This window comes from Ixodes scapularis, unplaced genomic scaffold (assembly GCF_016920785.2).
Source record: "Ixodes scapularis isolate PalLabHiFi unplaced genomic scaffold, ASM1692078v2 PGA_scaffold10__122_contigs__length_95168666, whole genome shotgun sequence".
Taxonomy (NCBI): domain Eukaryota; kingdom Metazoa; phylum Arthropoda; class Arachnida; order Ixodida; family Ixodidae; genus Ixodes; species Ixodes scapularis.
This window is the reverse complement of record NW_024609836.1, coordinates 37,496,228-37,521,755: the sequence shown is the minus strand read 5'-3', so window position 1 is coordinate 37,521,755 and position 25,528 is coordinate 37,496,228. Positions and strand designations below refer to the sequence as shown.

General features: G+C 50.4%; 1 pseudogene; it reads left to right on the top strand.

The window, feature by feature from the left end:
• The first annotated feature begins 614 nt into the window (after window positions 1–614).
• LOC115314612 lies at window positions 615–24,780 on the top strand (annotated as a pseudogene).
• Window positions 24,781–25,528: the final 748 nt, after the last annotated feature.

Sequence of the window (25,528 nt, the reverse complement as noted above, 5' to 3'; positions counted from 1 at the left end):
GCTGGCAAACTTGTGCTGTCGAAATTCGACAAATGGAAGAATGCAGTTGAAGATTTTAAGGACCATGAAACAAAAACATTCCATAAGAACAGCATCCTTGATGCCGGCCAGTTTCTGGAGATATCAGAGGAGAGAAAGAATCCTATTGACCAGGACATCGGCTCCGGGTTAAAGGAGCAAATAGCTAAAAACAGGAAATGTCTGACTCCTGTCATCACAACGGTAGTCTGGTGCGGAAGACAAGGAGTTGCTCTGCGTGGCCATAGAGACGCCGGGAAAATGGATCCATCCAATGAGCCGGAAGAAAACAAAGGGAATTTCAAGGCGCTTCTAAGGTTGCGTGTGTCTACCGGCGATGAGGCTCTCAAAAAGCATTCAGAGTGATGCAGTGCTAATGCGACCTACACTAGCTGGAGGACCCAAAATGAGATTAGATCGGCATTGTTTTGCAAAGGCTTCTCTCAAAGGTGAATGCTGCAAAGTGCTTTGCAGTCATGGCTGATGAGACAACGGACATCGCGGGTGTAGAACAGCTCTCGCTGTGTGCGCGCTATGTGAACATGGAGCGGATTGTTATAAAAGAAGAGTTCCTGCAGTTTGTTCCTGTGACTGATATGACAGGGAAAGGTCTGGCCAGCACGATAGTGGAAACTTTGAACGACATTGGTGTTGCAACGGAGTACTTGAGAGCTAAAGCGTATGACGGTGCGGCCTCAATGAGTAGGGCTTACAATGGGGTTCAGGCAATCAATCGACAACACTTTCCGAAGGCTGTTTATTTACCTGTGGATCACACAGCATTAACTTGAGCCTGTCGAGTGCATGTTCTGTGCCTCAGATTAGAAACTGCATGGGAATAGTAGCTAAGGTCGGCGAGTTCTTTCACACTCCGAAACGCCAAGCTGCTCTCGGCGACCAGATTGAGAAGCTGGTGCTCAAGCCTCGCGTAACGCGCTTAAAGTCGCTTTGTCCAACCCGATGGGTTCAGAGACATGACGCTCTCAACGTTTTCGTAGAACTCCTAGAGCCTGTTCTGGTCACTCCTCAGGATATCGCGACTAACTGGAACGACAGGGAATCATCGTCAAATGCTCAACTCCTACTGAGCGCACTCCAGAGGAACGAATTTTCGGTCTCTCTTTTTGTGCAGAGAAAGTTATCAGTTTCAGTCTACCTCTGAGCAAGTACTTGCAAACGGTAAACCTTAATCTTTCCTCCGCTGTTGAGTTGGCTGAGGATGTCTTGGGAAATGTGCGGAGTATACGGTGCAGAGCTCACAAAGAATTTCAAAAGCTCTTTGATCACATTTTTAAAAACTGCAAATCTTGGCTTAAGCATAGAAGTGCCGAGGGTCGTTGGTCGACAAACGACGCGCTCGAATCTGGAGCCTGCAAATTCAGAAGAGTACTTCCGTCGTTACATATTTATTCCATTCCTGGAAGCTTTCGCGGAGAAAATGGACGAACGATTTGTGAAGCACAAGAGCATTCTTGCTCAATTTCAAGTGCTTCTTCCTTCGCAGTCAAGCCCACTACGAATTCCAATGACGAGGGCGCGTACCACGCCCTCGTCATTAGAAGGCCCCTTGTGTGAGCGCTACCATACCAATGTTGCGGACGGAACCTTCTCGGTTGTCGGAGAGCTACACCTCTGGTGTAAGATGCTCCAGAGGCTAGGCAAATATCCCACGGGTCCATTAAAGGCACTTGAAACATGTGTTTCCCGTAATGTTTCCCGTAATCCAAAAGCTGCTTCAAATTATGGCTACTCTTCCAGTAACGACATCGACAAGTGAGGGGTCTTTTTCAACCCTGAGACGCTTGAAAGCCTACCTCCGCAATACGACTGGGGCGCTAAGATTAAACGGACTAGCATTGCTAAATGTTCACCGCGAAGTTTTCGTATCTACGGTTGAGATTCTAGACGAACTGACAACAAAGCCACGGCGGTTGAACTTTAAGCTGTAGTGTCTGAAGTCGAACGGCTTCTTCTGAAATCGTAATTTTGTTCTTTTTTCGAAAACGATGAACTGTCTTTGATTACTTTATGGAGTCACGGTGATAGATTCAGGGTTCTGTAGCAAAATGAATTGACGTATCAAGGGATAGGTGTCGCAACCTAATGCCCGTAAAAAACAGTACAACCACTACCGTTGTCTCTGGAATGGCAGGGAATGCCCGTGCTAAAAGCAAGAAGGGCTTCCCTTGTCATTCTCCAGCGTGTGAGGGCAGTATACTTTAGCTGTTCAAATTTAAAGCATCTGCTAGGCCAAGTTACCGCTCGATTGATATTGTTCAACGTATTCGTACATCGACACGACCAGAATAGGAGTGTGTCACGATCTTTCTAGAACGTGGACGAAGGGGGCCGAAGAACCCGCCGAAAGGAGACGACACGCAGCCTGGTTGTGACGGTGGACGATGACTGGCCGGAGCGGCGTGCGCTCAACGGCGTTTATTGGGCGCGGTGAACAATGTTGCCCGCCGAGCCTGGCGGCCGCAGACGGGCGGACTGGAGGGGGGCGCCACTAACTTGTCACACTCTCCCCCCCCCCCCCCCCCCAGTTTGTTTGTTCTAAAACAAAATACCTGAATAAACACACACGGCCGACACCATCTCGGCGTCTGGTCATGCAAAGTCCCGGCCTGTCGACGATGAAGGTCACCCCGGCGAGAAGCGGTCAGGTGGCCTCCGCTGCCGTGCACTCCGCCTGGGCACTGGTGTCGACGGGCCAGGTGTGGCAACGCCGGGCGCTGCCTGAATTTGTCGCGCTCCACCCGGTGGAGCTGCAGGGACCGGATTCTGTTGTGGCACCGGTGCAACTGGTGCCACAGGAGTGGCGACGCTTGTCGCCTCTGGGGTGGGTGGCGCTCCGCTGGCCACGACTGGTGCTGTTGGGCCCCCTGCAGGCTGGTCCTCTGAAGCGACGGCCGAGGGTGCAAGCCAGGTCCCGGAGCGAGGCCTGACATGGTCGGCGTGCCGGTGCCAGGTGGTCCCGTCGGGCATGCGGACGAGCAGCGACGACGCACTCGCTGGTGAAACCACACGCCCGGCAGACCATGGTGGGCCAGGACGGAAGTTCCTGGCGTACACCGACGCTCCCGGCTCCGGCAAAGGCCCCGGACGGCACCCTCGGTCAGCAGCCAGCTTCTGCTTCAGCTGCTTCAGGAGCGCCGAGGACCGGAGGTCTGGGTGCAAGACGTCCAAGGGTGTCTTGACCATACGGCCCAGCGGAAGCTCGCAGGGGGTACGGCCAGTGACCTCATGCGGTGTGGTCCGGTACTGAAACAGTACCCGGGCCACCTGAGTACGGAAATCCCCGGGCTGGCTCTTCTTGAGCTTGTCCTTGATGGTCTGTACCACCCGCTCTGCTGCACCATTGGAAGCGGGGTGGTACGGCGGAACCAGCATCCGGCGGATTCCATTCCTCTGCAGCCAGTCGAAGTACTCGGCGCTGGCGAAAGCGGGACCATTGACGGACACAATAATGTCCGGCAATCCCTGCGCCGCGAAGACCTGCCGCAGAGCCGCAATGGTCGCGCTTGCCGAGGGACTGGTGACTGGCAGTGCCTCCACCCACTCGGAGAAGGCGTCCACTACCACGAGGAAGTAGTGGCCCTTGAAGGGTCCCGCATAGTCCACGTGCAAGCGGGACCACGGCCTCTGTGGGAACGGCCAGGGGGTGATCTCCACGTGGCGCGAGGCTCGCTGGTTTTCCTGGCAGACCTGGCAGCCTTGCACCTGGTGCACGATGTCCTGGTCCAAGCCAGGCCACCAAACGTGCGACCGTGCCACCATCTTGGTCTTTTCAATGCCAGGGTGCCCCGCGTGCAGCAGCTGCAGCACCTTGGCCCGCAGACTTTGTGGAATCACCACCCTGGAACCCCACAGGAGACAGCCCTGCTCCAAGCTCAGCTCGGCGGTCTTGTGGCTGTAGGCCTGGTGACGCAGCTCCTCCCCTCGGGCAACCGCCTTGACCACCTGAGACAGGACCGGGTCCCGGCTGGTCGCCTGCGCCACTACAGTGCTGGTAAGCACCCCCGGGTAGGCCCGCTCCAGCAGGAACACGTCAGCTGGCTCTGGAACGGCAGCAGGCACCTCCGGCAGGGGCAGGCGGCTCAAGGCATCGGCAGGTCCCAGGTCCTTCCCAGGGCGGTAGACCATCTTGTACCTGTAGGCTGCCAGCGTCAAGGCCCAGCGTACCTACCACACGAGGCAATGCTTGCACTGGGACTGCCTTGTCAGGCCCCAGCAGCTCCAGCAGCGGCTTGTGGTCCGTGACTGCCTCGAACTGCCGGCCCCACAGGTACTGATGGAAGCGCTGGACCCCGAAGATGAGGGCCAAGCCTTTTTTGCCGAGCTGGCTGTAGCGTTGCTCTGCCGCATGGAGACGACGAGATGCAAACGCCACAGGGCGTTCCTGACCATCCTGACCCCGGTGCGACAGGACGGCTCCTACCCCGTACGGCGACGCATCCACGGTGAGGACCACAGGCTTGGCCGGATCGAAGTGCACCAGCACTGGAGCCTTAACGACGAGCTCCTTGCTGCGCTGGAAGGCCAAGTCCTGCTCCTTCTTCCAGGCCCACTGCTGACCATCACGAAGCAGGCGATGCAGCGGCTCCAGATGCGTCGACAGATTGGGCAAGAACCTCCTGTAGAAGTTGACGAGGCCGAGGTAGCTCTGAAGCTCCTTCTTGCTCTTGCGCTTCGGCGCCTTGAGCACTGCCTCAATCTTGCGGGGTGCCGGGGCCAGGCCAGCCTGGGAGATGACGTGTCCCAGGTACTCCACGCTGGGGGTCAGGAACACGCACTTGTCCAGCCTCAGCTTGAGACCGGCGTCCTGCAATCGTGTCAGGACTTTGCGCGGGTTCTGCAGGTGGTCCCCGTCGTCGGTACCGGTAACCAGGATGTCGTCCAAGTACACCGCCACATGCCTCATGCCCCTGAAGAGGTTATCCATCTCTCTCTGGAAGATGGCTGGGGCTGAGGCCACGCCGAACGGTAGGCGCGTGTACTGGAAGAGTCCCATGGTAGTCGAAATGGTGACATACTTCGGGGCGGCATCCTGGAGCACCAGCTGCTAGTAGGCATCTCGAAGGTCGCGAGCTTGGAGAACTTCTGTCCCCCGGACAGAGCCGACCAGAGATCTTCTACCCGAGGCAGCGGGTACTTCTCGACAGTAGCGACGGGGTTGATGGTGACCTTGAAGTCCCCGCAGATCCTGACGCGGCCGTCTTGCTTGAGGACTGGCACAATCGGTGCGGCCCACTCGGAAGGCTTGACGGGCACCAGGATTCCCTCTCGTTGCAGCCGTTGCAGCTCCTGGGTGACCCCGTCCTTCAGGGCGAACGGCAGCGGACGCGGCTTGAAGAACCGAGGCCGGGCTCCCTCGGGAACGTGGATGCCGACCGTCGTGCCGGCGAAGGTGCCCACCCCTGGCTGGAACAGGGACTGGAAGTCGGTCAGGAGGCTCGGGACGTCCTTCACCACGTGCAGCGCAGCTTCTTGGTACTCCGGCAGCCGAACACCCAGCGAGTGAATCCAGTTCCGGCCCAGCAGCGTCGGCGACGACCCCTTGGTTAAGTAAAGGGGAAGGATTGCCTCCCTGTCGCCAAGGCGAACGCTGACTTGGGCCCGACCCTGGACCTGGGAAAGCTGCCCGGAGTAGCTGCGCAGCATGACGTCAGGCGCCTCGATGGACACGCCGGGAAAGGTCCGCTTGAACAGCTTCCCGGGCATGATCGACACGCTGGCCCCTGTGTCCAGCTCCATGGTGATGGGGTGGCAGCAGATTTCGACGGACACCAAGTAAGGTGGCACAGACGATGAAAGTCTATTGGTGTGCAACACGTCAAAAATCTGCGGTTCCTCGGCCACGACGTGGACCCTGGCTGAGGAGGTACCCGGACCTGGTGCCGCTCGTCCCCGCCGCGTTCTCTTGCGACGACCACCCTGGCCGCGGGCTTGGCTGGAACCCGGGCTGGAACCCGGGCTTGAATTAGGCTGCTGCTGCTGCTGCTGGCCGCCGCTCGTCCTCCCCCCTCGGCAGACACGTGCGAGGTGCCCAGTTCTCCCGCACGTGAAGCACTGTGCTTGGACGAACTGGCACTGTGAGGGGGAGTGGGCAGCACCGCAGCGGCTGCAGGCACCGCTCCTTGTCGCCATCTTGTTCACCGCCGCTTCCGTCGACGGTGAGCCGGCCGCACGCGCTATCTCGCTGGCGTCCTTAGCTGCTGCCATACCTCGGCAAACCTCACTCATGAGGGCCCTCACTCACCCTCACTCACCCTCATCTTCACAGGCGAGGTGAGGGTGAGTGAGTTTCTGAACCAGGAAAATTCATGAGTGTGAGGGTGAGTAAGGGCCGTGAGGGCCGTGAGGGCCCTCACTCACCCTCACTCACTCACCCCCCTAAACGCCGTTGAGCGCACGCCGCTCCGGCCAGTCATCGTCCACCCTCACAACCAGGCTGCGTGTCGTCTCTCCTCGGCGGGTGCTTCGGCCCCCTTCGTCCACGTTCTAGAAAGATCGTGACACTGGCGACGAGGAACCGTGGCACTGGAGGCCACCAACGCGCACGGTTCGGCCCACGCCGCCGAGAGAGTCGCAACACCGCCCCCCGCTCCTGTCGCCATGCCGCTGTACGGGAGGCTCGAGCCGTTCGAGGGAGATGGGTCCGTCTGGCCTGTCTACAAAGAACAAGTCCACGTGTTCTTCCGGGCGAACGACACGCCCGAGGCGAAACAGCGGGACATCTTGGCCAGCTGCGGGACCCGCGTCTTCAGCCTCCTGCTCGACCTCCTCAAGCCGGCCACGCCGCACGTCAAAACGCTTTTCGCGATTTTCGAGATGCCTACCAGCAGCTGGTGCTCCAGGATGCCGTCCGGAAGTATGTCACCATTTCAACAACCATGGGACTCTTCCAGTACACGCGCCTACCGTTCGGCGTGGCCTCAGCCCCAGCCATCTTCCAGAGGGAGATGGACAACCTCTTCAGGGGCATGAGGCACGTGGCGGTGTACTTGGACGACATCCTGGTTACCGGTACCGACGACGGGGACCACCTGCAGAACCTGCGCAAAGTCCTGACACGACTACAGGACGCCGGTCTCAAGCTGAGGCTGGACAAGTGCGTGTTCCTGACCCCCAGGGTGGAGTACCTGGGACACATCATCTCCCAGGCTGGCCTGGCCCCGGCACCCCGCAAGATTGAGGCCGTGCTCAAGGCGCCGAAGCCCAAGAGCAAGAAGGAGCTTCAGAGCTACCTCGGCCTCATCAACTTCTACAGGAGGTTCCTGCCCAACCTGTCGACGCATCTAGAGCCGCTGCATCGGCTGCTTCGTGATGGGCAGCAGTGGGCCTGGAAGAAGGAGCAGGACTTGGCCTTCCAGCGCAGCAAGGAGATGGTCGTTAAGGCTCCAGTGCTTGTGCACTTCGATCCGGCCAAGCCTGTGGTCCTCACCGTGGATGCGTCGCCGTACGGGGTAGGAGCCGTCCTGTCGCACCGGGGTCAGGATGGTCAGGAACGCCCTGTGGCGTTTGCTTCTCGTCGACTACATGCGGCAGAGCAACGCTACAGCCGGCTCGACAAGGAAGGCTTGGCCCTCATCTTCGGGGTCCAGGGCTTCCATCAGTACCTGTGGGGCCGGCAATTCGAGGCAGTCACGGACCACAAGCCGTTGCTGGGGCTGCTGGGACCTGACAAGGCAGTCCCAGTGCAAGCATCGCCTCGTGTGGTACGCTGGGCCTTGACGCTGGCAGCCTACAGGTACAAGCTGGTCTACCGCCCTGGGAAGGACCTGGGACCTGCCGATGCCCTGAGCCGCCTGCCCCTGCCGGAGGTGCCTGCTGCCGTTCCAGAGCCAGCTGACGTGTTCCTGCTGGAGCGGGCCTACCCGGGGGTGCTTACCAGGACTGCGGTGGCGCAGGCCACCAGCCGGGACCCGGTCCTGTCTCAGGTGGTCAAGGCGGTTGCCCGAGGGGAGGAGCTGCGTCACCAGGCGTACAGCCACAAGACCGCCGAGCTGAGCTTGGAGCAGGGCTGCCTCCTGTGGGGTTCCAGGGTGGTGATTCCACCAAGTCTGCGGGCCAAGGTGCTGCAGTTGCTGCACGCGGGCCACCCTGGCATTGAAAAGACCAAGATGGTGGCACGGTCGCACGTTTGGTGGCTTGGCTTGGACCAGGACATCGTGCACCAGGTGCAAGGCTGTCAGGTCTGCCAGGAGAACCAGCGAGCCTCGCGCCACGTGGAGATCACCCCCTGGCCGTTCCCACAGAGGCCGTGGTCCCGCTTGCACGTGGACTATGCGGGACCCTTCAAGGGCCACTACTTCCTGGTGGTAGTGGACGCCTTCTCCAAGTGGGTGGAGGCACTGCCAGTAACCAGTCCATCGGCAAGCGCGACCATTGCGGCGCTGCGGCAAGTCTTCGCGGCGCAGGGATTTCCGGACATTATTGTGTCCGACAATGGTCCCGCTTTCGCCAGCGCCGAGTACTTGGACTGGCTGCAGAGGAATGGAATCCGCCGGACGCTGGTTCCGCCGTACCACCCCGCTTCCAATGGTGCAGCAGAGCGGGTGGTACAGACCATCAAGGACAAGCTCAAGAAGAGCCAGCCCGGGGATTTCCGTACTCAGGTGGCCCGGGTACTGTTTCAGTACCGGACCACACCGCATGAGGTCACTGGCCGTGCCCCCTGCGAGCTTCTGCTGGGCCGGATGGTCAAGACCCCCCCTGGACGTCTTGCATCCAGACCTCCGGTCCACGGCGCTCCTGAAGCAGCTGAAGCAGAAGCTGGCTGCTGACCGAGGGTGCCGTCCCGGGCCTTTGCCGGAGCCGGGAGCGTCGGTCTACGCCAGGAACTTCCGTCCTGGCCCACCCTGGTCTGCCGGGCGTGTGGTTTGACCAGCGAGTGCCTCGTCGCTGCTCGTCCGCATGCCCGACGGGACCACCTGGCACCGGCACGCCGACCATGTCAGGCCTCGCCTCGGGACCTGGCTTCCACCCTCAGCCGTCGCTTCGGAGGACCAGCCTGCAGGGGGCCCATCAACAGCATCAGTAGCGGCCAGCGGAGTGCCACCCACCCCGGAGGCGACAAGCGTCGCCACTCCTGTGGCACCAGTTGCACCGGTGCCGCTCACAAATCCGGTCCCTGCAGCTCCACCGGGTGGAGCGCGACCAATTCAGGCAGCGCCCGGCGTTGCCACACGCGGCCCGTCGACACCAGCGACCAGGCGGGGTACACGGCAGCGAAGGCCCCCTGACCGCTACTCGCCGGGGTAACCTTCGTCGTCGACCGTCCAGGACTTGACACGACTTGACGCCTAGTTGGTGTCGGCCGTGTGTGTTTATTCATTTATTTTGTTTTAGAAGAAACAAACTGGGGGGGAGGGATGTAACAAGTATGTAGCACCCCCTCCAGTCCGCCCGTCTGCGGCCGCCAGGCTCGGCGGGCAACATTGGTCACCGCGCCAATAAACGCCGTTGAGCACACGCTGCTCAGGTTAGACATCGTCCACCCTCACAACCAGGCTGCGTGTCGTCTCTCCTCGGCGGGTGCTTCGGCCCCCTTCGTTCACGTTCTAGAAAGATCGTGACAGGGGGAACGAGAGATACATTTTAGTTATATAAAAAAAAACTAGCGCAGGGCGCGAGCCGTCGCTCGATTCAAAGTGCTCAGATGTATACTAATCCACATCTATCCACCCAAAGGACACCCCTACCGGCAGTCGGTCGTATGCAGAACAGGTTCAAAAAAAGCATGACGAGGCTATAGGCCGGAGTGCTCCCTCGCCCAAGCTGTTAGTATTGATTTATACAATATTAACACAAACGGCATAGAGGAATTCGGGTGGTACTGAAAATAAAATAAATAATACGAATAATACAGTTCTACATAAAGCTTCCTGATTTTGTTTTGAGCAAAGTGGTCCTGGACTTACTGGGAAGTAGCTTCGGTTATACCTAGTATGATTTTACTATTTTTATCTCGATTTGTCAGTTAAAATTTCTCGTTCGTTGAGACGACGAATTTACATTCAAGAGCATTCTACCACAATTCCGCCCAACAGGGTTTTTCCGCCCTTCCGTTGGCACTTGATTGGGCTTCCTTGACTGATAAATCGTGTCTGTTCCCCTTTGTTTCGGCTTACTTCGTGCTGCGCCCATGACGTTCTTTCTAGGAGTTATCGTTTTTTTTTATTTTTGGTGTTTTGGTTTTTCGTTGCTTTGTTGCGTGTTCGGCGCGGTGTTTTTTTTGTTTTTTTTTTTTTTTTGTTTATGCTTGCAGACATGGAGCCCACGACATGGTCGGAAACCGCAACGGAAACATCAACGGTTGATGAGGGCGTTGTAGCCTCGCTGCTGTGCCTGATACGCATGGTCATCACCAGAGTCTCGATGGCAGCAGCCCGATATTCGGTCACGCATGACCGTTCCAGCATCCACCGGCTGACGTCAATCGTCTGGCTGACTTCCTGGGTGCAGATCCGCTAGTCAAGATGATATGTGTATCAACCGCATCCATGAGACTCCAGAAAAGCCAGCCCGTACGATGCCAGCGTTTTCCGAGCAAAACTACAAAACGTCTGCCACAACAAGCTACGGGAAAAAGGACGGCGATCGCACCCAGAAACCTCATACCGCAAGAATTTTCCTGACTTCTCGTCACGTCAAGTCACCTCATACCAGCATCTTGAAACAATCCACATATCCACTACTGAGCTGGGGAGCGCCCGGCGGCGCCACATCTGTGCCGGCCGCCAGGTGCACACCCGAGACGCGCGATCGTTTGAGGCCTGTACCGACGACCGTCTCTGGACTCACTAGTGCTAGCTACGGCTATTCCCAGCATTGGGTTATTTGTCCGTCGACGTTGTAATAAATACAGTTATTCATTTATTGAAACAGAAACTTTGTTGTAGTGCTTTCAGGTGGTGCATGCTGCAATGAAAGCCTACGACAGGATGTCAGAGTTCTCAGCACAGTGGTTCTTGAAAATTTGAAAATAAATTGTATAAACACATAAAATGACCTTTCAAACACTTAACCCTTTAAGTGCCGCGCCTGATCATACGTGGGTGCGGTGGTGGAAAATTCACATTTCACTGCACTCTGTGAATGTAAAACGACAGTTTTTGATAAATAAATATACATACCAAGGAATGCGATCGTGTCGATGGGATTGAAATGAGTTCGCGCAGTATAAATAAAATCTCGCAACGGCGCGTACAAGAAAAAAAAGGCCATAAAAAAATTACCCCCCTTTCCCCCCCCCCCTCCCCCCCCCCCCCCCCCGAGCCCTCTCTCCTCCGATTCGTCGTCAAATATTCCACCCCCCCCCCCCCCCCCCCACCCCCAAACAAAAATTCTGGATGTGCTAATGGCTTCTAAACTTTTGCTCTTTCGTTTCCCAGCGGTATGTTCCGATACGGAGGATGATTCCTCGTGTGGATATGCATGTTTTTGGGAATGATCAGTGGATCTCGAAGCACACCAGGATTCATTCAAGACTCGGATGAAACAATTTGCAGAAAGGGATTTGCGTGTCTCATTTTGGAGCCGGTCATCTTCACGAGCTAAAAAGAAACCGTCTCAGGTAGAATACCCGTGTCACGATTCTTTTTGATGTCATGTTAGCCTTTGAAGTTTAGCTATCGTATTTGTTAAGATGCATAATGTTTTTTTTTTGTTTTTTTTGCCTCTTATTGAAATTGATTTTCTAAACCTTGCGTTCATAAACGTTATAGTCTGAGAGTTGTTTGTTTTTCTCCTATTTTCGTTTGAAACTTGTTCATTGATTCATACTTGTGTGATTCACCTTTCTTTGTGGGCACGTAAGAAAGGCCTTCAGAACGCACTCCTTTCAAGAATTGGCGAAAAGACAAGTGAACCAGAGTTCGTTCTGAAGGACTTTTACCATGCCCTAAAACGGTGTACATATTTTTTGTTGTACTTTAAGTGCCAATAAAGACAACAAGGTTCTTTTTGAAACATATTTTTGATGCGCTTAGTTTAATTACGAATATACATAAATACTCATAACTCGGCAAACGGCGCTAAATGACGCGAGATAAATCAAGTAGCACGCGTTTGGACGAGCCCGCGTCGCGCGTGTCAGGGGCAGCTAGCGCCATCTATCGAGCTTTTTCTTTCTAAAGCGCCTGCGACGTTCCTTTCGGAGCGACCGCCCTGATGCAAAAGGGTTTTGGTGCAACTGAATACTCAATACTAAGGTAAAACAAAGCACAAGGTGTCATAAAAAGAAATGTACACGTTTTTTTGTTTTTTTTTTTGCAAGAATAAACTAGGCATCGCTGAACGCTCACTCTCCGCCCAAAGGTAGCGCTAGAGGTCCCAACCATATGCCACAGTTTCAGCCCGATCCGATACTTCATTCAAAAGTTATTAATGGTTTTCTGAAAATTAAAATGGGAAAATGGCGGCCGACGGAGTTTTCGAATACATGGGCCTCTATGGCACCAGAAACCGAAAACGGGCTCCATTTTTCCTCTGCAGTTTTCAGAAAATCGCATAACTTTTGAATAAGGTATCGGATCCGGCTGAAACTTTGGCATCTGGTTGTGACCTCTAGCGCTACCTTCGCGTGGGGAATGAGCGTTCGGCGATGCCTAGTTTATTTTTGCGGTAAAAAAAACAACAAAACAGGTGGTCACTGTAAAAGTTGACCACCCGTTAAACTTGTTACGAAGGGGACAGCCACAAGAATCATCATCATCATTATCAAGCATATCCGGTGAGCTTGTAGTATCCCATCAGAGGGCGCCACAGTTAGTTCAAGGCTTCAGCCACTGGCTTCAGCGCAGGAGGCTTAGAAGAAAAAGAAAGACGAAAAGCATGCCGAGGTTTCCAGCAGCTCAACACAGCCAGGAAAAGACAGCTTTGAGCGAGGACAATGTCCTCAGGACTGCCGTCCTCTCAGCGGTTCATGAAGTCGCCGACGAGGACATCATTTCTGAGAAACCCACGCCTATCTCCTCCCTTCTGGGCGAACCCTTGCAGAAGCAATCCAAGCTAAAAACCTGGGGCTCTCGATACATGGGCTTCAACCGCCCTTCGTCGCTCTACTCGCAGTCCTTCGCGGGATCGGTGCAGCGTTTCCCAAGCCGCCCTAAGCTCCTCACCACCCTCTGCTACAGCGTCGTCGGACTGGGACTCTGTGCCATAGTCGTGGCCAGCGTAACCATCGGCAGGGGAACTCGGCTGGTTGTGAGAACTCTCCACCAGGAGGAAGGCCCACAAACAGCGCCCGCGGGTCCTTCGCACCGTGGAACGATGGTGGCGCATGCCGATATTTTGGAGGCGCCTCACGCGAAGAGGCCGGAAGACTTGAACAAAAGGGACATTCCGGAAGGGACGGAACTCCAGAGATAAGCTCCTTTAGATGGGCTCTGTGAGGTCCGCTAACATTGGAACGTAAAAGATGTATCGTTATGGAGGCTCCAGAAAAAAAGAAAAAAGAATATGCATTGGAATTATAGCTTTTTATGCATAATAATAGCGCTCGTATTCGGGGCAGAGGCAATTTATAAACCAGGAGAATGATTCTGCCTCCAAATGGTGTAGCCACGCCTGCTCGATTCTGCTTTCCGCTGGGAACCGCCTGCCGAATGAATTGTTTTGCCGGGAAAAACGAAAGTTCTCACAGTTAGACCTTTTCATCTCAGTAGTTGCCTGGCAGGCGGATAGAGGGCGCTGACGCACTCGCCGCCATTATGTTGCTTTAATTAGGTGGGTTTTGGTTTTAACGTGAACGCGGCTGTGTTGCTGTTTTATGTAGTTTTTGCTTTAATTTTTTTGTACAATTGTTTCCCTTGTAGCACATAACCAATGAAACAGTGGTAGTGAACCACTTTGAGGACTGCGATGTGTTGTTGAGTCTAAATTGCGTGCCTTTTTTCCTTTGATGTATCTGATTATGGTCGGTTGCGAAACGCCAGATCCGATGACACTAGTTTTCAAAAATATAAACTAATGAAGAAACTAGCACATGAGTGTAAAGAAATCTGGCACAACAGATGGGCACGCGGGTTCACTACTCACTGTTTGGTTCTTGTGGACATCCAACTTTTAGTGAACTTCGCAGACTAGAAGTTCCCGGTATAATGGCGCAGATAATTCGTATAAACAAGTCATTTCGACCTGTTTTATTTATTTATATTTAATTAAGTGCTCGAGAAATAATTTGACAGTGCAACGTAGACCGAGTATGAAAGTTCTTAAATCATCAACCCTGCTAAAGTATCCAGATGAAGCATTTCACAATGTTGGCCCTAAGGTATAAATTACTTTTATATGAAGATTTGCTTAGTCAAGATATATGAGTGACAGGCCCGTCAAATTAAGTATGGCATTTGTCTTCCCTAAAAGTGACAAACGTGTCAAATTAGGTCTGACATTAACCTTCCGTAAAAATGACCAAAAACAATTAAGCCCGCAGGAGAAGTACCTCGGAATGTTTAGCTGAAGTCTAGCGCTTGGCACCACTTCATGGACCTGTGTGAACAAGTCTGCATTTGTTTGAACAGATTCGCTTTGTAAATTTCGGCGCCGCCAGCCACACAAAGTAAACTTTATTCGCCATCCACAACCCTGGGGACTCTGATGATTGCTATGCAGACGGCTTTTTTTCGGCGTCAAATACTACGGACCCCAGATAGCTGCGAGAGTTAAAACAGCGTATAAATACGTGCGTACGCAAAAAAAGCGGGTTGTATGAGAACTTTTTGTGTCCACTAAACATATATGAATCATACAAGATATATAAGAACATATAAGAACCATATTGTAACTATATAAGAACTATATAAGATATATAAGAACATATAAGAAACTTGTGACAAGTTTCTTATAGCCTTTTTTATGGTTCTTATATGTTCTTATATATCTTTTATAGTCCTTATATAGTTCTTATGTGGTTCTTATATATATTGTACGATTCATATGTGTTTATTGGACACAAAACATTTATCATATAAATTCCTTTTTCATTGGGGCGTCGTCATCATTGCGCTTGCGCCCAGCAGAAACCGCGTTTTGGATTGGTTAATAAATACGACGTGTACGCTATTCTAAAACTCGCTGTCTCTGGCAGTTTCTTACGCGGGAAGTCCGAATATTTGTGTTAAAATAAATTAAATGGATTGAACTGGTTTTCTGAAGAAAATCAGTAAATTACTTGAAGGACTGCCGAAATGAGACCTAGCACGGTATACAATTTCTTAAACGTCATAAGTAAGCGGACAAACCGAACGATTACGTTGCAAAAAAAAACAGATTGATAATCTTGTACACACGTAGGTGTGATACTATGAACAAACAAATCGCTTGATGTTGACGTTCCATTATTTCTAGCATCAGGTAAAATACCTACCCCACAAGTTCCCTCACATAATCAACAGAAATTGTTTTCGATATATTATCGATACAAAGGACAATACTTTCAGGAAACACAGATAGTCTGCTTACGCTGACTATTCTTGACACGTTCCGATCCTAAATGCGGGATATAAATATACGCGTTTGTTATTGTGAACGTTTTGTCGCTGTTAGTAAACAAACTTCACTCGTCATAATGAATTCACCCTTGAACCATCGTGACGTTTTAGTCATCTACATAATCAATGTGGCTAAGTGCTAACGCTGATTCCTCTGCCTCATCTCAGACGCATTGGTACGCCAACGGTGCAAATAGCCAAGTCGTGCTGCAACGTTAACAGCAGAAGTTGTGCACATTATGATGTAATGCAATTAGGTAGTAGACGTAAGTATCAAACTACACCTTACAAAGTAAGGCTAGAAAGTGCGATGAAGCGCGACGATAAACACGAATACAACGCATCCGGCAAAGCGCAGAAGGGGAGAGCGGAGTAACAAGTTGAAGCAACCAAATGGCGGCGGCGTTACGTGATTCTAAGATGGCAGCGCCCGTGCGACGGAGGATGAAAAGATACAAAGCCTGGCAGTTTGACGACGGAGCCATAGAGTGCCCGGTCGCAGAATTGGAGCGGGAGGATCTGGTAGCAGTGAGCATTTCTGGTATTCAGCACAGAGCTTCTGCAGCGGCGAGGACTCGAAACATGGTTTTCAAACCCGAAGAGAAAAGAAGCGGTAGCGCGAAGAACGCGAGGAGCACGAGCGGACATCCATCGCTCGGGACAAGTGTGTTTCGGCGTCTCGCCGCAGCGGGGCGCCCGTTGCATACCTCTCCTCTCATCCGTTGTTTACCGCTCTACCCTTTCACTTTCTACCCTTTCACTTTCGGCGGCCGCATCTCGTGGCGATCTGCCAGGTTTTGTCAGTAGAGGAGGCTATGGTGGTACTCAACTTGGTAGGGATAAAGCCACTGTATAAAATCCACGCTCGGCGTTTCTTACAAGTACTAACAACCACCGTCGTGCAAACGCGCAAAACACGTGTCTCGAGCGAGTTCTGCGCCGCCATTCGCTTCCGAGCTTGGCCGCTCATTTCAGTGATGTGCCGCCATTTGCATCCAAGGGTCGCACGAGGCACGGTGACACGGCCCTCGACCCTTAGCGCATTTGACGTTACCTGTAAGACAAACGCAAACACGTCAAGGGGGCTTAGGTTAGAGCAGCGCTTCGGCAAAGCAAATTGTTGTGTATATGTTTATACAGCCGGAATCTAGTCTGCCTTAGTGGGCGTCTGGTGTCACAGCTGTAGATGGGCAATTTAGCCAAGGCGGTACAAACGCTAGCCTGGTGTCCTTAACGTGCACCGTGCAGTAGTGATACACGACCGCACGCCGGTAAGATGCCTATCTAGATCGAAACGGGCAGGGGTGGGGCTAGAACCCAGGATCCCTGGGTTCTGCAGCGCGAGCTTTCGCTCCACGCACGTCGAGCTGGGTGCGCGCTTTAGCCCACTCGGCTACCAATCCTGTTTTTTTTTGTTTGTTTTTTTCTTTATTGCATGGAAGTAGGTAAGGTGAGTATACAGAATACCTTTTTTGGTTAACATCTTGTAACATCATTGTTTTTACATCAAAATTTTTTTATATGTTGGAGAGTATTAAATAAAGATACCCATTCAGGTACAACAGTCATGGGTTTCATAAACACTTTTGATGCGGGTAACAAGTTCAATGAAATGAAGTCTTACAGTCTTAGGGTGTAAGTTCTCGTTTCTAAAGTCCATACGGGACTTCCACATGCTCTATAATAAAAGCAGCATTATAAGGTCATAAGGGAAGGCGTCTCTAGAGGACACGGGTAGAAAACGAATGGTAAACAAAGTGATATCGATATCTTTTTTTAAAGTGCGTTGCAGAACATCCCAGAAAAATACAGCATCCCAGCAGTGGATGAAAACGCGCTCAACTGTTTCTGGCGATTTACATAACGTACAATTTTCTGACCATGGAACAAATAAACCTTATTCTCTGAGCCATGATTTTGTAGGTAATACTAAACAATGTAGTTTAAAAAAGAAAGTTTTTGCTACGGGTGGGATGCACATATTTTTAACTCGGCATAGGACATCGCAACTGGATCCACCGTGAGCCACCGTTCGGTAAATTGGCAGAGGAAACAAAATACTTAAAAGATCTCTTGTCAACTTCTACCGCGTTACACTCGTTAGGTAGTTTCTAGTAAATTTTACCAATAAGAACTGAAATGCCTCGACCACCTCTTTTAAATATCCAACGAGTACAGTTTCTTGGTATCCACCCGAAGATACAATATAGTCAGTAAGAGAGCTTGCCAGACTATTCTGTAGTATTTCTCGAAGAAAGGGATGCTCTTGGTCTCTTAGAAAAAGAAAGCGGGAAACCAATTGGCGAACAAGCATATGCGGAAGTCCGATCCCTCCGTCAGGTACCCGGTGAAACAAGTTATCTCGACGCATTGGTTCCCAAACAGATTTCCATACAGAAACGGCGAACACCCTTGCAGTCTTTGTATATTTGCCTGGGCACGATGCAGTACCTGTAGAACGTACCACAGTTTAGCCGCCAAAAATACGTTACAGACTGTGGAACGGGCGAAAATTAACAAATTTTTGTGGGACCAGCCTTTCGTTCGCTTTTCCAAATCGTTCGCCACTCCAGACCAGTAGGTCCTGCTGTTCCGGAAGTGTCTTAAGGGCACTCCGAGATAGTCGCAAGGAATACAACTCCAATGTATGTCTTCGTATTGTTCAGGCGTCGTGGCCCACGCTCCATGCCAGAATCCTCTGCACTTTTCTAAATTCACTAAAGCCCCAGTAACCTCACAAAAGTTACGTGTGAGTTCAACTGCCTTGGTCGCACTTTTCTTGTCTTTGCAAAAGTAGGCAATATCGTCTGCATAAGCCAGGACGTTAATTTCGGTTTTGCATAGAGTGAAACCGTAGATGTCTTTACTTCGAATTATACTTTGGCATAGGGGTTCCAAATACAAAGTAAACAATAAAGGAGAAAGGGGGCAGCCCTGGCGAACTGAAGAACACACTGGGATGCTCTCTGTGACACTGTTATTTATGATTAAACTTGTGGAACAGTTGCGGTAAGACATTTGAACACCCTGAAAAACAATATATCCAATATCAACGTGCGACAAAATCATGAACAGAACGGTATAACAAACACGGTCAAATGCTTTCGCTAGATCAACTTGGAACATCGCAATTTGGTCGTTATTACTCGTGACGCACTCTAGTACACTTCTCGCAATGTGAACTTTGGTCTGTATAGCCCTCCCACGAATCCCACAAGTCTGGTGATCCCCGACTAAATCACAAATAACATGTAATCTGTTGGTCAAAATTTTTGCGAAGACCTTATAATCTACATTGCATAACGTGATGGGCCGATAACCACTCATGTGCAGAAGTTTGGTTTTGTCGTCAATCTTTGGTATGATAATAGTATGAGTATGCAAAAAAGAGGGGGGTAACGTGTTTGCCGTGTAAGCCCCTTGAAAGATCACTAACAAAATGGGAGCTAAAGCAGTTTTACGCAGTTTATAAAATTCCCCTGTGATACCATCCGGACCAGGAGTTTTTCCTTTCGGAAGGTCATCAATGGCTTTTTCTATTTCTTGTAAGCTGATGGGTTCCTCCAGCCCCTTTCTGCACTCCTCATCTAATTGCGGCAATAAAGCTACCAGTTCTTTAAAGTAGTCGTTACCTACCGATGAAACTCTTTTCCCAAACATCTTCCGGTAATGTTCAACAAAGACGTGGGCTATGGTTTCCTTACCTGTGATTATCAAGTTATTATCCTCTATTTCCGTAATTTCTTTAGTTATGGCACACCTCCTCCTCCATAGCTCTCTTTGCAGGCTGTTCTCCCATAAGATACTTTTCTGTGCGCGTGCGAACAACAGCGCCTTGGTAACGATCCTGGTACAATGTATCTAATTCGTCTTTCATGCAAGTTATGTCTTCAAATTCTTGTCCGGGGTTTCTACATTCAAGTTCGACCAAGACGCGCAAATTACGTAACAGTGCTTTTTCTGTTTCTGACTTCTCAAATTTCAGAATACTGCTCCTCTCAATTGCTAACTGTTTTAAATCTTGCTTATATATTTCCCACTTCACAAAAATGTGCTCAGTCATTTCTACTACTTGTTTTTGGAGATCTTTAGAAGTGGCCAAAAAATTTCGTGTTTTAGTAGTTGGCAGTTGAGTTTCCATAGCTTCCAGTTTATTTCCTTTTTTCTTATCTTCTTCCCTACTGTTAACGAGACCACACAGTGATCAGTGAAAAATACTGAATCCACCGTATAACTCCCTAGACAGTTGATAAGGTCTACAGAACAATAAATTCTATCTAAGCGTGCGTGAGAGGAGTTCTGAAAATGCGTAAACTGCAGTTGCTTTCCTCCTTATTGAAATGAGGCTGCGTCAACAATATTGCTCTCGTCAACCATATTCAGCAGTATTTGTGCACTTTTGTCAATGCGCGATTTAGTAGGCGTCCTGTCTGCTTCCTCACAAACACAGTTGAAATCTCCTAGAAGAACTACCAATTTGTTAAAAATTAAATAGGGTCGTAGACAGTCTTGTACACGTTACTAAAAAAAAGTAATCGATTACAATTACTATTACTCTTGGCTAAAAAGTATTCGATTAGATTACTTGATTACTCGACGGCAAAAGTAATTGGACATTACTTAAAGAAGTAATCGTTACTTTTCCGATTACTTTATTGTGTGAAGACACATCTTTAGCGCTCATAACAATGAACTACTTCCAACCTATATTTCACATTTGCACAAGTATTGAAGAAGAAAAACTGGCTCCCTCTTCGTGGTCGTTGCACCTTCACAATGCGGACACAAGCATAGAATTCGTTTGAAGACGTTTAATGATTTGGGCGTTCGCCAGTGTGTGTGTGTGTGTGTGGGGGGGGGGGGGGGGGGGGGAAGCGGAGGGAGCTCGAGATCTTGTTAAGCTTGAGCAAGGGTTGTCGCTCAAAGTTTGCGTCGCTCATTTTATTATTCACATGTGGATGAGCTCGCATGTTATACAAAAGAGCAGCAGCTCCAGGATTTGAAACGGATCACGTGTAGTATCCATTAGCGGAAGAGATCGCCCCGACCACTTCTCAACTCGAAACATTGCTTGTCACAAAGACCACGTAGGGGAAATGGGGAAATATTTCAGCTGCCTTAGTTATATTTTGCCTCCGCTTTAGACATTCTTCGGTTCTTGTTCTCCTACGGGCTGCGAGTAGGTACCCTAAGCAGGATTTTTTAATTTTTTTTATTTATGTGTGTGTGTGCGTGAGGGGGCTAGTTTGAACGAAGGACTCACAAAGCTACATTCTGCTTCCTCAAACTTCGCCCTGAATGGCCTTTGTCACGCACTGTGGCTTTCCTGGGGCTTCCCACTCCCAGTCCCCAGCTCGAAAAATAAAAAAAACGGACATTCCACAGAAACTGTACATAGAAAAAGATTGACCTCGTTTCCTACAGCTCCGCAAAAATCTTTATTTTTTTCCGTTCGAAAAAAAAAAAAGCAAATTTCATTTTTGTCAGTTTATAAAAAAAAGGCGTGTGCCGGGGGGGGGGGGGGGGGGGGGGGGGTGTCCCGTGGACAAATTGTAACGGTTACAAGTAATTTTATTACTTCAAAAAGTAATCAGATTACTCTTGTGATTACTGCCTAATAAAAGTAATAAACTGATTACAAAATTACTCCAAAAAGTAATCGATTACAAGTAATTTGATTACTTGTAATGCGTACGGTACAAGTCTGGTCGTAGATGATGAAAGAATGCTACTCTTTGATTAACGTCATTTAGTGCGTAAACACATACTACACGCCAATATACGTCAGTAACTCGAAAGTCGCACATAATGAAGCGCCCGCAAATATCTGTCGTGACCATTAATTCAGATAACTGAAAAGACTTCTTAATAAACAGCATGACACCGCCAGAGAAACCAACAGCATGGCTAACACAGATTTCATATTGATGGAGGAAAATATTCAAGGCATCTTCTACCTGTTCCTCTGTTGAAAATTTTGTTTCTTGCAGTGCCACAAAGTCAAAATCCTTATCGTCAAGGAGGCGCTTTAAATGATATTGCTTTTTGCGGGAACTGAAACCTCTAACATTCAAGGTCATAAAACGAATGCCCTTGTGAGAAGGAGAAGGGGAGGAGGTAGGGGAGGTATACGGGTGAGGGGGTGGGGGTGGGGAGGAGGGGTTATATTGTCGTCTAGCGCGCAAGTGATACTTCCCACTTACTCGCGATGGTGTCTGGCGGTACCTCTTATTTTTCCTTTGCTCTCATTAGTGTCCTTTGATGTGCTGTGGGTCGTGTCCATGGTGGCTTCAGGGTCATCTTCGTTGTCGTAATCCGTAGGCTTGCCTGCGGGGTCCGCCGACTGCCTCGGTGCTTCCGTTGGTTGCAGAGTTCTCTCGTCCTTACACTCCTGTGTAGATGGAGCTTCACCTTTCGTCGGTGCGCCAATTTGAGGCGGCTCGATGTTCTTCTCAGCCGGCGCCTGGCACTAGTTGGGACTTGGGGGCGTGTGTTCTGCAGATACCCCTTGGGTGGGAAGGATGCCTCCACTGGCATCCACAACCTCTGAGATGTCCATCAACAGCTCGGAGTTAGAATCTGCTTCAGCGCCGGGGCCTCGAAGTATGCTTGCGTAGCTGGAATAACACTCGTGGCTTTGGTGTCAGAAGGCGCCATCGGCTCGACAAAGTAAGAAGGCGTACTGTTTAGCGACTGAGGCCTATTGCTCGCCTTCATCGCTCCTGACCAACGCCTGCGACTCTGGGTTAGTACACTGTTATTCTCTTGGTGCCGAATGTGTTAATAAGTACAAAAAAAACAGTAAGCTTGTGAACTGCGTCACGGCATAATTTTTTAAACGTTGTGGAGTGCCGTCGGTTGGAGCTGACTCTGCCCTCGGGGGAGAACAGCTGTCGCGCCGGTAATCGTGGATTTGCCAAACCCTGGCTTAAAGGCTGCTTTTTCGCTGTCAGATTTCTAAATACGATGTTCTTGTGAGTATTCGCCATAGTTTAGAGGAGCGGTAAAGACTCTGAACACATCTGCGGCAATACGAATGAGAGGCCGCGAAATCAAGTTGGCGCCGCTAAAGCCACACTCGGCGTTCGCAACATATCGTCACTATTCTGTTTTGCCGTAGTCGAGATCAAACATCTTGTTCGTGCGATGGACCTAGGCAAGCAATGTAATCGAACGCGGTGTCGGACTAAATAACGCTATCGGCATTGAAATCATTGCGAGAGCTGAGCGCAAGCAAGTGATCGGTTAGAAGATTTTTCAAGCAATCTTCACCAACGTAGGATCTCGTTCTCACAAACCGTTGCTAAGCACGAGTAAAGAAGGTTCTAAGCTGTTCTAAGTTGATTTTTGTTTTCTTCTATTTTTAGTGATGCAAAGGACTGTTTGGTGTTTTATGCTGGTCATTGTTCACTGTTTGCATGCATTTTTTGAACTCCCATTCGCGCAATCACCTCATTTCGTCTCGCATTCTGGTGCCTTATCTACCATGAGCGTTGCCTCTACCATTTTTTATATTACATCGTGAAAGCTGTGCGCCTCTGCAAGCATCTATAGGAATATCCTCCAGCACTACGGAATGATTTCCCGTACAAGCCGCAAATCGGTCTTTTAAACTATATTGAAAAGGGCAATCTCTTTGCATCACGTTCCCAGACGGGGTCTGGTCCACGTCCGTTTCACCTGCTTTCGGAGCCAGAAAAAGTAGGCCGGCCCTACAACGTGCGTCTTAGGCTTCAAACTGACAGTGGTGCACCCTCCGACACTGCATGCGAGTGCCCAGCAGGAAGCAGTGGAGCCTGCAGTCACATCCTAGCAGCCCTTCGCCTTCTCATTCTTTTGAAGACAAAAGGGTTCAAGGAGGCACCACCAGAAGTGGCCTGTACTGAGCTGCCACAGCAGTGGTGTTGCCCCAGGCAGCAAGGCATCAAACCAGCCAGTGTTCAAGACGTCGACTGGAGGTCTCCAGTTGAAGGCGGTTTGTGCCTGCCGACGCCAATGCGTTTGTTCGATGCACGAGGAAAGCTTGAAGAGGAAAGGAAACAAGTGGCAGCAACGCAGGCTCTTGGCAGCGCAATGGGGGACTCGGCAATAGCCTGTGGGACTCTTTTCTGTTGGTCTCTTTTCTGTTGGCCGCACAAACACCATTCGTCGAAACGAAGACTGGATTAGCACCAATGGATTCTCCAATGGACTACCAGCAAGCGTACAAGCCCCATGGCTTCAAGACGTGGCTGTCTGCCACCATAGCCCCCGGAAGAGGTGCTGCATGTCCTGTTCCCGAGCTGCGGCTTTTTGATGATACCTCAGAGCACACGTTTTCTGACATCTTCTCACCTGAAGAGCAACGCGTTTTGATGGTATGCTTATCACTAACTGTTTTCGTATTTGTCTCAGATATGCAAACATTTTATAGTTATGTCGATCATTATCTTCAAAGCAGCCTTAAAATGTCTTCTATATTTCCTATGTAGTATACCATATGTGTTCTGTGCACCGGCATTGAATGTATACATGACCACTGGTAGCTGGTCATGTAACCACTGGTGGGATCGGCAGTGTGTTAATGCTTTTTTTTTTATTCACACTTTAGGAGCTTGGGCTTACGGCTGAAGAAGCAAGGCAGCTGGAGTCAAACACAAGACAGCAGTCACTTAGCAAGCAATGGCACTCCGCCCGAGAGCACCGACTGACAGCGTCTTCGTTCGGGGCAGTCAACAAGCGAGAGCAGTTGACCGAAAAGGGCCTGAGGAATCTTTTTGAGCCAAGAGACCTTTCACATGTCCGCGCCACTGAGTATGGCCGAAAAAATGAGCCTTTGACTGCAGAACGCTATCCGTCTGTATTGAAAAGTGCAGTACATGCCGTTTCTTTGCAGCACAGTGGTCTTGTCGTCAACCCCGGCTGTCCTAGGTTGGGTGTTAGCCCCGACAGATTTGTTTATGATCCAGAAGAGAGGAGCTACGGCACCTTGGAGATAAAGTGCCCCTATTCTCTAAAAGATAGTGAGCCCAGTATTGCAAGCTCTAGCGACTTCTTTTTAACAATCAACAGTGATGAGCCGCACCTCGACAGAGATAGCGAGTATTATTGTCAGGTGTTAGGTCAAATGGCCCTTACAGAGTGTCAGTGGGCCGATTTTGTTGTGTGGTCCGAAAGCTGGATTGCAATAGAGCGTATTCATTTTGACAAGACTGAGTGGGCCAGGGTCAAAGTGAGGCTGGACAATTTTTTTTTTCGACACTGCACTGTCCTATTATGTTGATCATCGCACTTTGGCCTCTGCAGTTTAAAACAAGTATGGAAGACTTTGGAGCCACTTTAACGCTATAAAGATATGTTGACTTTGTTTTATGTGTGTCCTGTGAGCAACACAGAGGGCCTTTGTTTATAATTTTTTTTTTTCATTTATTAACTTGCGAGCCATCTACTTTCCACAGTAGTGTGTAGGTATGTAAAGCTGGCCAAAAGCTGCACTGCTTCATTGAAATGCTTGCTTTTTTGTACTTCCAGTGCAATGCTGTTTGAAATCAAACCGTGTCTCCTGTTTGTGTACTTTTTTCATGAAAATAAGTGTGCCAAAAAAGATGTTGACAAGCATTTTCTTCTGCTACAGTCAAGTAAATAGTTTCACATTTTCCAGATAGTACTGAATGTTGAACATGAGTTGAACAGCAGAACATAGGGTATATACAGTGTAATACATCAGTTGTCCCTTACAAGAAAACAATAAAAGGCGTTCATTTACACTTAACCAGGACATAAATGGAGCAGTTGGTGACAGCTAGGGCCTGTTAAATAAACGCCACTGTTGTTAGGGTCTCCGCACTGCACTTAGTGGTGACCTAAGTGGCATTTTCACTACTGTTGCACAGAGGACTTTGGAATTTTGTCAGTATTGCTGCCACGGTCCACATCTGATTGATCACGGGAGCCAGTTTCAGTGGGGTGATACGATCAAAAATGTGGAACGACTTGATTCGTCTTATTCTTCGTTCTACGTGTATCCTCAA